The sequence below is a fragment of the Heterodontus francisci genome, chromosome 33 (genome assembly GCF_036365525.1).
Source record: "Heterodontus francisci isolate sHetFra1 chromosome 33, sHetFra1.hap1, whole genome shotgun sequence".
NCBI lineage: Eukaryota > Metazoa > Chordata > Chondrichthyes > Heterodontiformes > Heterodontidae > Heterodontus > Heterodontus francisci.
Genome location: NC_090403.1, coordinates 24,929,079 through 24,941,507, shown reverse-complemented (window position 1 = coordinate 24,941,507; position 12,429 = coordinate 24,929,079). Strand labels below are relative to the sequence as shown.

Genomic DNA, 12,429 nt, shown 5'->3' with positions numbered 1-12,429 from the left:
TGTCAGATTTATAGCATCTACAGTATTTTTCTTTTACCTTATTAAAATGTCTTATCTTTAATTTTATAAAAAATTAAGAAAGTGGTACAGTAATGTCTTGGCTACACTGCATCTGATACAATGCTACTTGGTGTAAGGCAAGGTGGAAATGCTATATACATTTCACTCCCCTTTAACAAGGATTTATTTTGGGTCAGAGACGGAATATAATCAGGATAAAACTCCATTGTTGCTTTTTAACAGTGTTGCTCATCTGTTTATTCACAAATATTTTTAAATTAAGCTTTTATCAGTACATTGCTCTAAGGTCAAAAATGAAATGCAGTTGCGTCAGTCTGGCATAATAGCACAATCTGTTCACTGGTATATGCAGTCAGTCTGACAATTGTCTATTAAAGTATCAGCCTTGGCTCAGTGGGTAGCACTCTTGCCTCTGAGTCAGAAGGTTGTCAGTTCATTGTCCTACTCCATAGACTTGAGCATGGAATTCAGGCTGACACTCCAGTGCATTTCTGAGGGATTGCTGCACTGTCAGAGGTGCTGTCTTTCAGATGCAGTGTTAAACTGAGGTCCTGTCTGCTCCCTCAAGTCGGTGTAAAAGATTCCATGACACGCTATTGAAGAAAAGCAGAGGAGTTATCCCCAGTGTCCTGGGGCCAATATTTATTCCACAGTCCACATCATTAAAGCAGATCATCTGATACATTATCACATTGATGTTTGCGGGAGCTTGCTGTGCACAAATTGACTGCCTTGCTTCCTGCATTTTAAAAGTACATCACTTGGATGTAAAGCAATACATTGGCGAAGTCCATGCCATGGAGATCACGAGATCTTTGTGGGCAATTTTCTTCATGGTCAGTGGTGAATGCCACCACTTTGCTGCTGACGGCAAAACCTGGGCCATTAGAAAACTTTGCCCTGAATTTCCATAAGGGTTCCATAGCAAGAGATCAGTGTAACACAACACCAAGAACTAGGAGCCCCCAGATAAATGCTGTAAAGGGCTAAAGAATTACAGTTTGCATCATTTCTCCAGGGCTTTCACCTGTCTTCTGCCAAAGTTATGGGACGAGATCAAGAGAATCCTGTGGAAATTCTCCTCCATTCGCTTTATGCAAAAAGTGCTAAACACTTGCAATAATCCACCAGTTTACGTATTAGGGGCAAAGATATTTTGGGAGTTCCAAATACAATCAGATAATGGGCTGGATACGTTACTGAAGTCTAGAGAGAGATAAGAGGGCAAAATGATCTTTTCCTGTCTGTAATCATTCCTGCGTTCCAAAAACCACATCTAGACAGATAGTAGTGCACACCCTGCTTTCTCCCCTACCCTGCTCACCCCTCATCCTGTTTCAGTGTCCCTCCTCCTGACTCCACAAAGTGCTGCAGTTCACCGGTGGCTCGTGCTCAACCTCCCCTGCGTTCCCCCACATCCCCCAACCAGGATTAATTCCTTGCCGCCCAACGCAACTTCCCAGATGGCTGAGCGTAGGAACCAGCCAATATTAGAACCTCCCACAAGCAGTGAGCTGCAGTCGGGTGTCTGTTTAGTGGCTGCAATCAACAAGGGAGCACTCAAATAAGGTGGAACCACCAAAAATGTTTCGGGCCTCCTGATATCGACTTTGAGTGGACATCGCAATCTCCCATATAAAATAAAAACAGAAAGTGCTGGAAATAGTCAACAAGTCAGGCAGCATCTGTGGAGAGAGAAGCAGAGTTAATGTTTCAGGTTTGTGACCTTTCATCAGAACAATCAGCGCAATCTCTCCGTTGACATCACTCCTTTTTTGAGGAGAAATCCTAAATCACCCCAAATGACATCTGTGGTTATAAACACACAGCAAAAAAGGAGAACAAACGATCAAAGAAATGATATCAAAACTTTTGCCAGGTTATCTCTCCTATGGGGAAGTTAGAGGGCAAATTCAGACTTGCCATCAGTTTTCTCTGCATAAATCAAGCTTAAGGACAATAGATGCCAAATAATATGAGTATGGCACTATTTTTGCTCTGCTTTAATGACATCATCTACCTGTTTATCTTAAACTTGTCGAAACCTTTGCTAAAATATCACATAAGATAATGTCACATGAATGTAAATGCTAATTTCGTACACAGTAAGCTTTCTAGTTTCATACACGTTTACTATAAAGCTCTGAAACTGTTGCAGATTTTAGCCTGTAGGAAGGTGACAATCTTTTATCGTGAATTTTGTTGCCCCTCATTTCTGGCTGATAAACACTCAAGTTGGTGTGGCAATGTAATAGCTGTGTTCATTTCAGCCTCTCTCGAATACTCAATGTAAGAGGAGACCCTGGAGTGTGTTTTCTACAGTATGCTTATCCCCATTAGGGAGACCTAAGGTGTTCAACTGCCAGTATACAAGTACGGCACATATCGATCACAAAGGTGTCCCTCAGTCCAAGATTCAGAACAGCCCTCTTATTGTACCAAAGGAGCCAAAGCATTTTTCTGCCTCTCTGAGTGATACTGCTCAGTTATGGAGAAAAATGTTGGATAGTTTGATAGATGGGCAAAATGTGGCTGAAGGTAGAGGAAGTTCCACTGCAAGCAATAGCCCATCATTCGCCTGTTTTCAATGTATTCTTCAAAATTCCTCCTTAATGGAGATTCCATGAGTAACTTCAATAGAACTCAGAACATTCCTGTTAAAAGGGAATTAAGATTACCTCCTGACAAACTTCTGAGCTTTTAAGTTCACACATTTCTATGTTTCTACTTGTACTTGAGCCAGTGTAATGAGCTCGCAGGAAACCATAAGGCAGTAATGATGGTGCAGACCTCTAAAAGGACACCATTAGTAGTACTCTCGCCAATCAGTCAGTAGGTTGTGGGTTGAATTCCCAATCCAGGGACTTGAGCCCATAATCTAGGCAGACAATCCAATGCAGTACCGAGGGAATGCTGCATTGACAGAGATGCCATCTTTTGGATTAGACATTAAAATGAGGTCCCACCTGCTCTCTCAGGTGGACGTAAAAGATCAAATGGCAATATTTTGAAGAAGAAAAGCAAAGATCTCAACCGGTATCCTGGCCAACATTTATCCCTCAACCAACGTCATTAAAATGAATTAGCCGGTTATTATCTCATTTCTGTTTGTGGAGCTTTGCTGTATGCAAATTGGCTGCCACGTTTCCAACATTACAACATGGATTGCACTTCAAAAAAAGGACCTTATTGTCTGTGAAGTGCTTTGGGATGTCCTGAGATTGTGAAAGATGCTATATAAATGCAAGTTCCTTTTTATTGTTTAATTGGGGTAAAACTCACAGGTTGTTAAGCACAGGAGTGTCAAATTCTGGTCATTATCTTATTCTTTACCACCACATGAGTTTATAAATACAAAAGTTATTTATTCATTCTTGGGACTTAGGTGTCTCTGGCAAGACTAGCATTTATTTCCCATCACTAGTTGCCCTTGACTAGTGGGCCGCCTTCTTGAACCACTGCAGTCTATGTGATGAACGTACACCCACAGTGCTGTTAGATAGGGAGTTGCAGGATTTTGACCCAGCAATGAAGAAAGAACAGTGATAATGTCCAAGTCAGGTTGATGTGTGATTTGGAGACGAACTTGGAGGTGCTGCTGTTCTCGTGTGCCTGCTGCCCTTGCTCTTCTAGGTGGTAGAGTTCACGGGATTGGAAGGTACTGTTGAAGGAGCCTTGGTGAGTTGCTGCAATGCATCTTGTACACACTTCAGCCACATTGTACCTATGGTGGAGGGAGTGACTGTTTAAGGAGTTGGTGTGAAGGAATCCAGCCAAAATAAGGGGTTATAAGGTTAAAAAGTTATTTTCCTATGAATTAGTGATTAAAAATTTAAAAGCAGGGCTCATTGTCCTAAAAGGTTAAAAGTAGTTCATAGGCATGCTTCTGACACGTCTATGTGGTAAAGGGCTTGCCTCATCTCAGAGCATGGTTGTCCAACCTTTTCACTTGGGGGACCACATTACAATTTTTGTCTTACATAGGGAGGCAGTGAGACAAATTCAGAAAGATAAAGGCATTAAAAATTTATTTTACCATTAATCAAAACAAAAACAAATGTGCATTTTTGTGAAGAAGCTTTAAATGAGAAGATTAATTTTTTGACTTACTTTCCCATCGCTATGTTGGACACTGATTTAGTGAGGTACCTGGCATTTTTTTGCTTGCACAAGTAGTCAATGTTTGCCCGCACATTTGTTGTAGTGATGTGGAGTATTCCAGATAAATGTCCATATGTCAGGAGTGATCTTGATCACTCTCTCTCTCTCTCCCTGTGTTCCGCCTCTCTGTGTTGTTTACCCCCTGTGTCGCCCTCACTCTCTGTGCCCCCCCTCTCTGCCCCCTTTCTCTGTTTATCCCCCTCTCTATGTACTCTTCTCTCTATCCGGCCCCCGTCACTCTCTATCTCCCCTCTCTCTGTCCCCCATCTCTCTGCCCCTTCTCTCTCTCTCCCCCCCCTCTCTGTCTCCCTCTCTCTCTCTGTCTTTCCTCTCTCTCTCTGTCTTTCCTCTCTTACTGCCCCCTCTCTCTCTCTCTCTCTGTTCCCCCCTCTCTCTCTGCCCCTCTCTCTGTCCCCCACCCCCTCTCTCTGACAGTTGCAGGGAGCAGGAGCACTCAGCAGCTTTGTCATTGGTCAGTTTTTCAAAAAAAAATCATGCTGTCAGCTTCACAGCTGACAGGTGCTGACGTTGGGAACAGCGGTTTCTGAACTTCGGACAGATTTGAAGTTGTCCGGTGGGCTTTTAAAAAAAGTCAGAACCTGCCAACAGGAAATGTCTCATCTCTGAAATACATCCACAGGCCAGATGGAAACCTTTGGCGGGCCGGATTCTGGCCTGCGGACCGTATATTGGACAACCCTGTCTTACAGCATAGTAGCAGTTCTGATAAGAAGGATTCACTCCTATAAAGTCATAAACCTCATCACACAGTAAAATATTGATAACACAGTTTGCAACCAATCATGTAAGCTGCCACAGAGTAATAGTTGGTAAGATGGTCTTATGCGGACAGCCTTAAACCATAGTTAACTGAAATTTTGACAAAACTAACCAAATCCAAGAAACTGAATTATAATCTTGAAACACAGTTTGGTGATTAAGGAAACTGACCACCATGAGAGGCTTCCTGCTTGCTGCTGGTCTAGCCTTTCTGAGAAATCAAAGAATGTTAGAGATTATGCTTCCTTTACCTAGAACTAATTAATGTTGCGACTAACCTCCCGTCACGTGAATTGCATGTTCAGTCTTTAATAAACTTTTATATAATTTAGAAAATATATTGTCTCACTTAGTCTTCTGTATCACAAACTTGAGAACCTGTCTCCGTACACTCTTCAGTGGGGAGGTATATTATTGAGGAGAGATGCCCGGATCCTTATAATATGTGGGTTGTTATAATCTGGTTAAAACCTGTTACAAAGTCTATCCGAGGATGGTAGTATTCTCAGCTGGTTCCTTTCCTTTGGGGAGAGTTCTTCAGACCCATTCAAGTGTCTGTGAGAGCTATCTTTCGTAATCTTAAGTGACATTGATCATCTGGGGAGTTGCCTGATCCAGGATAGTCCCAAAAAAGGGCTAGGTTGAACAACGGTTGATCTCCTGGCTTGTGGGTGTGAGGGATGTGCCACACCATGAGGCTACAGACTGTGATCGAATACAATTTTGCTGCTACTGTTGGCCCACAGCCCCTCATGGTTGCTCAGTTTTGAGCTGCTAGATCTGTTCTGAATCTATTTCATTGAGCACAATGGTAATGCCACACAACACGATGGAGGGTGTCCTCAATGTAAAGATGGGACCTCATCTCCACAAGGACTTTGTGGTGATGATTCCTACCAATACTGTCTTGGACAGATGCATCTGCTACAGGTAGATTGGTGAGGGTGAGATCAAGTAGGTTTTTCCCTGATGTTCTCTTACCACCTGCTACAGCCACAGTCTGACAGTAATGGCCTTTCAGTACTCATTTTTTTTTATTTGTTTCATGGGTTGTGGCCATTGCTGCAAAGGGCAGCATTGTTGTCCATCCCTAATTGCACTTGAGAAGGTGGTGGTGAGCTGCCTTCTTGAACTGCTGCCATCCATCTGGTGTGGGTACTCACACAGTACTGTTAGGGAAGGAGTTCCAGGATTTTGACCCAGCAACAGCAAAGGAATGGCAAAATATTTCCAAGTCATGATGGTGTGTGGGTTGGAGGGGAATTTACAGATGGTGGTGTTCCCATCCATCTGCTGCCCTTGTCCTCCTAGGTGGAAGAGGTTGCGGGTTTGGAAGGTGCCGTGAAGGAGGTATGGTGAGTTGCTGCAGTGCATCTTGTAGATGGAACACACTGCTGCCACTGTGTCTTGGTGGTGGAGGGAGTGAATGTTTAATGTGGTGGATGGGGTGCCAATCAGGCTGGCTGCTTTGTTCTGGATGGTGTCAAGCTTCTTGAGTGTTGTTGGCGCCGCATTCATCCAGGCAAGTGGACAGTATTCCATTCTACTCCTGACTTGTGCCTTGTAGATGGTGGACAAGCTTTGGAGAGTCAGGAGGTGGGTTAATCACCGCAGAATTCCCAGCCTCTGACCTGCCCTCATAGCCACGGTATTTATGTGGCTGATCCAGTTCAGTTTCTGGTCAATGGTAACCCTCAAGGATCTTGATAGTGGGTGATCCGGTGATGGTCATGCTATTGAATGCCAAGGGGAGATGGTTAGATTCTCTCTTGTTGGAGATTGTCATTCCTTGGCTCTTCTGTGGCGCGAATGTTACTTGCCACTTATCAGCCCAAGTCTGAATGTTGTCCAGGTCTTGCTGCAAATGGATACTGTCAGGCAACACCGCCCCCCCCCCCCCTCCACCACCCCCACCTGCCAAGACTGTGGTACACATTATTTTGCCACATGAAGGATATTTGTATAGTACCAGACAATGTTGAAATGTTGAAATGAAGTTGTTTCCCCAATACACAGAAGTGGTCAGACCCGTTTCAGTCACATGACTAACTGGCTGTTGCAGAGGTTTGAACTGAGAGTTTTAAAATGGGAGAAAACTGGATTTGAACTCAGAGAAAGCCGTGTGCTCATGGACTGAGAATATCTCCTCTCCTGTCTACCTGCTTCCATCTCTTTCCCATGGAACTGAATCTTGTGAAGACACGTAAACTCAGAAAGAGAAAAATCTCCTATGTGAACAAGGTTTATGAAAAATACTGGGCCCCAATGAAACGCAAGACCATATCTTCAATCAAGGACTAGAGCGAACTCGAGAAACAGTATCAAGATATTGTCTCAAACTATTTTACTTATCTTTTCTTCTGCACTTTTCTGTCCTATTTGCATGTGTGTATCCCGTGCGCATGCTAACGTAGGCACGTCATATATCTGTAGACGTTAACCATATTAGAGTTTGAGTTTATGGTTTAATAAGTTTCATCTTGGGCGGCACAGTGGCGCAGTGGTTAGCACTGCAGCCTCACAGCTCCAGGGACCCGAGTTCGATTCTGGGCACTGCCTGTGTGGAGTTTGCAAGTTCTCCCTGTGTCTGCGTGGGTTTTCTCCGGGTGCTCCGGTTTCCTCCCACAAGCCAAAAGACTTGCAGGTTGATAGGTAAATTGGCCATTATAAATTGTCACTAGTATAGGTAGGTGGTAGGAAAATATAGGAACAGGTGGGGATGTTTGGTAGGAATATAGGATTAGTATAAATGGGTGGTTGATGGTCGGCACAGACTCGGTGGGCCGAAGGGCCTGTTTCAGTGCTGTATCTCTAATCTAATCTAATCTTTCTTCTTTAAACCATAGAAAGCCTGTTGTGCTCATTTATTTGCCTTATAATTGGAAAGTTGTGAAATAGAACTCACAAAGTCGGAGCTCAAAACAGTGTGTTTAAAATTAAACCCTGTTACAATAAGACCAGGTGAAGATAGTAACAGACCCCCAGACATCTTTCGCACGTGGTCATAACAGAAATTTGACTGCTAGCGTCTGGAATTTTACCCACAGACAAACGAGTGAAATTGGAAGTGGAAGCCAAATTGTTCCCAATCAAAAAAGAGCAAAATTTCAATACAGGTTTTCTCATGGTTGTGTGTGCTTGAATTCTAACATGTCTGCAACTGAAGCTTCCCAAGCCAGGGTGAAGTAACCTGGGATAAGTTAAAAGCATTGTCTATGGAAGAATTGAGGAAAATGGCTGAGCAATGTGGGATCACTGTATGTGGCAAGGCTAGGAAGTCTGAACTCCTAAGGCGAGTGGCCACCCATTTTTCCCATGAATCTGAAGATGCAGAAGCAGTGTTAGAAACAGAATCCGACAGGGTATTGTTATCAAAGATACAATTGGAACAAAGAAAACTTGAATTTGAGGAAAGGGAAAAAAAGAGAAAGGCAGGAGAGGGAGAAAGCCTTCCAAAAGGAACGTGAAGAAAAAAAAAGACAGGAGAAGGAACGAGAGAGAGAGGAGAGAGAGAGAAAGAATATTCTGGAAGCAATGCGAAGAAAGAGAGTTATGCGGCTTGGGTTAACTCGGGGGTGACAGAGTAACCCTAGTGAAAGCATGGCCAATATGGAGGATCAGAATTCAGGGCTGGGTACAAGATTGCTAAAAGGCAGTCAATTAATTCCAAAATTCAATGAGGAAGATGTGGAAGAATTTTTCATGTACTTTGAGAAACTGGCAAGCCAGCTAAAATAGCCAGCTGAGACCTGGTCCCTTTTAATGCAAAGCAAGCTAACTGGAAAAACCCATAAGGTTTATTCCTTGTTGCCAGGTGAGAGTTCATCAAATTATGAACTGACCAAAAATGCTATCCTTGGGGCATATGAATTAGTACCCGAAGCATATCGCTAAAAGGTTAAAACCCTCAAAAAGCAAGCCAATCAAACTATCTGGAGTTTGAAAGAAGTAAGCAGCTGGCTTTTGACCAGTGGCTGAGGGCTTTAAAAATTCGGCTCAGCTATGAGACTCTCAGAGAAGTAATCCTGTTAGAGGAATTTAAAAACTATCTCCCATTCTCAATAAAATCCCATGTAGAGGAGCAGCGGGTTCAGGAAGCCTGGCAAGCAGCCATTCTGGCCAATGAATTTTCTTTAATTTATAAGTCAGTTTCCCAGGGGAGAACCTTTCCTGATCACCCTCGCAAATCCGAAAAGGATAAAGCGTGGGAAGGTGATAGAATCCCAGGCAGAGAAAGGAAAGCAGGAAACATGGAGGCCTCCTCCAGCCAAAAAGGAAGGTGCTGTGTTCAAGAGTGAGACCTGGAGACCCGTGTGCTTCCATTGTAATAATGCAGGGCATTTGAAAGCTGACTGCTGGAAACTAAAGGGGAAACTGTAGGGTTAATCAGGGCACACCTGCTCAGTGCAGACAGGACCCTGATGAAAAACACAGAACAAGCTGTGGTTTTAACTGTAGTAAGAGTGCAACCCAGGAAGCTTACTACGGCCAGTGCAGGAAAATTTAATAGGATTCCTGAAGGTTATCAGGGTTTTGTGTTTGAAGGGAAAGTAACCCCATACCCCTCGAGTGGGACAAGCAAGCCCATAGTAATTCTCAGGGATACAGGGGCGACTAGGTCGCTTTTACTGGACAAAAGCCAGACCTTTCCACTAGAGAGTGCAGTGAACACCAGAATGGTGGTGAATGGTATTGGAGGGCAGTGTATGCCTGTACCTGTAAACTGAGTGCACTTGGAGTACAACCTAGTTTCTTTTTTTTTATTCATTCATGGGATGTAGGTGTCACTGGCTAGGCCAGCATTTATTGCCCATCCCTAATTGTCCTTGAGAAGTTGGTGGTGAGCTGCCTTCTTGAACCGCTGCAGTCCATGTGAGGTTGACATTGTAGCGGTTAGGTACAACTGAGTGGCTTGCTAGGCCATTTCAGAGGGCATGTAAGAGTTAACCACATTGCTGTGGGTCTGGAGTCACATGTCGGCCAGACCAGGTAAAGACAGCAGATTTCCTTCCCGAAAGGACATTAGTGAACCAGATGGGTTTTTACAACAATTGATAATGGTTTCATGGCCATCATTAGACTAGCTTTTAATTCCAGATTTATTAATTAAATTCAAATTCCACCTTTTGCTGTGGTGGGATTCAAACCCATGTCTCCAGAGCAATACCCTGGGTCTCTGGGTTACTAGTCCAGTGATAATACCACTGCGCCACCGCCTCCCCGGGGCCTTCGGGACCGTTGACCGTAGGGATTGTCCCTAGTTTGCCTGTGGACAGGGTTGACCTTATCCTAGGTAATGATCTGGCAGGGGTGAAGGTGGGAGCCCACCCCCCCCCCAGTGGTGAAGGAAAGATCGCAGGAAGTCAGAGAGACAGGGCAGAGGCAGGAGATAGTCTCCTGCACTTACCCTGAATGTGTAGTGGGTCAGGTCATGATCAAACCAGCTCCCCCAGAGGAGACTGCATTGACACTGCAGGCAAATGACCACGAGGTCTGCCCGTCCGAGACTTTCTTTGGGAAGGTAGGAGACCCAGGGAATTAATTAAATGGATTTTCCCTTGCGGAGTCTCAGCGAGCCGACCCAGTATTGCAAGAGTTAGCAAAGGCTGCCCAGTCTGAAAGTGAAGCAGAGGGAGTCCCTGACTGCTACTATTTAAAGAATGAGGTACTGATGAGGAAATGGAGATCTCCTCACAGACATGAGGGCAAGGAGTGGACAGTGGTACACCAGGTAGTGGTGCCACAGAGGTACTGGGGAGAAATATTAAGAAGGGCCCACAAGACTACAGTAGCTGTACATACTGGTATACAAAAGATCAAAGCCCACATAAGACAGCAGTTTGACTGACCAAAACTCCACAAAGATGTGGTGGAGTACTGCAGGAGTTGCCATATGTGCCAGGTGGAGGGTGACAGATAGAAGGGCGAATTATACAAATTCACCTCCTGCCACTGCGCTTTGTCCAGCAGAACATATGATGGGAATTCAGCTACAAAAGTCAACATGTACAAGATTTTTATTTGAAAAAAAAGAACTTACATTTATACGGCACTTTTCACGACTATCGGACTTCTCAAAGCACTTTATAGCCAATTAAGTGTTTTAAAGTGTAGTCACTGTTGTAATGTAGAAAATATGTCTGCCAATTTTCACACAGCAAGCTCCCAGAAACAGCAATGATCAGACAATCTATTTTAGTGATGTTGTTTGAGGGATAAATGTTGACCAGGACACAAGGAATAACTCCCCTGCTCTTCTTGGAAACGGTGCATGAGTGGGCAGACAGGGCCTTGCTTAACATCTCTTCTGAAAGACAGCACCTCTGACAATGCAGTGCTCCCTGAGTACTGCAATGGAGTGTCAACCTTGACTTTTGTGCTCAGCTCCTGGAGTAAGACTTGAACCCACAACCTTCTGACTCAGAGGCAAGAATGCTACCACGGAGTCACAGTTGGCATTGAAACTCAATTGATGGGAAATCCTGTGGGATGGGAGAGAATGTTTGGTGGTCAGGGGCACTGACCTCCATGCTCAATTTTCCAATAAGTTCTCCCGGCAGTAAAGCGCTATGCCAGGAGCAGAGGTTCACAAAATTATCCATGAAGAGGCCGAGGGGTACCCCAATGCATGCACCATCACAAGCACAGCTACCAGGATCTCACTCAGGGGTGGTGCCTCAGGAGCCTAAGCAGAGAAGCAGTCACTTATCTGATCTGTGATCATACAAATGTAGTTACCCAGGAACTGAACTACTTCGGGTGGTCAAAGTGGCCAGAGTGTAATTGTCCTCAATACCTGTTCTTGGTGAGTTGTAAATTACTCTTCAGTGCATCGCCTGATGGACAGAGCACGTATGCTGGCTGATTGGGTTTCCAAGGTTTCCACTGGGGATTCACTTTCTTAGAAATTTTGGAGTGAATTTAAAACTTAGGTGAAGGGACAGATTTGGTTTGCAGAACCTAACAGCACTGCACTGGGGTCAAACCACCAAACACCTCGAAATTGCCTTCTGCTCAATTTGCAATGGTGTTAAAATATAGAAGATGGCAAGTTTTTCAAAAACCAGTTAACAGACGTGGTGCGTTCAGCATCAACACATCATATCAATGTTGTAGTGCTGATTGAAGTATAAAAATAGAATGTTTTAGTTTGTCCAATTGCTATGGTTTGAAAATGATGTAAAATCTGTCAAGCGAAAATGGTTTAGTGTAGTTTATTTGGAAAACTGAAAGGGTGGAGATATAACTTTTAGAAATTTGTTTTAAAAATGATAAGCAGTCTGTCAGATACTGGGCCATTTTTAGAATTGTAATTTTGTCCACTGTGTGGTGATACAATCAATGGTCACACTACATGTTGGTTATCTGTACTAGAACAGGCAGAACCAAAGTGCCATACATTCATTGATTAGACTACACACTGGACAGTGACTCATCTTCACTTCCTGTGGTTTTAACTGGCTTTCT

General features: G+C 43.9%; 1 long non-coding RNA gene across 1 annotated transcript in view; it reads right to left on the bottom strand.

Annotated features, from left to right (window-relative positions):
* Window positions 1-261: 261 nt before the first annotated feature.
* The window catches only part of LOC137347895 (uncharacterized), a 37,073-nt gene continuing 24,905 nt past the window's right edge, over window positions 262-12,429 (bottom strand). Inside the window, exon 3 of the long non-coding RNA XR_010969041.1 lies at window positions 262-614. This is a non-coding gene — a long non-coding RNA (uncharacterized lncRNA). The remainder of the gene's footprint in view (window positions 615-12,429) is intronic.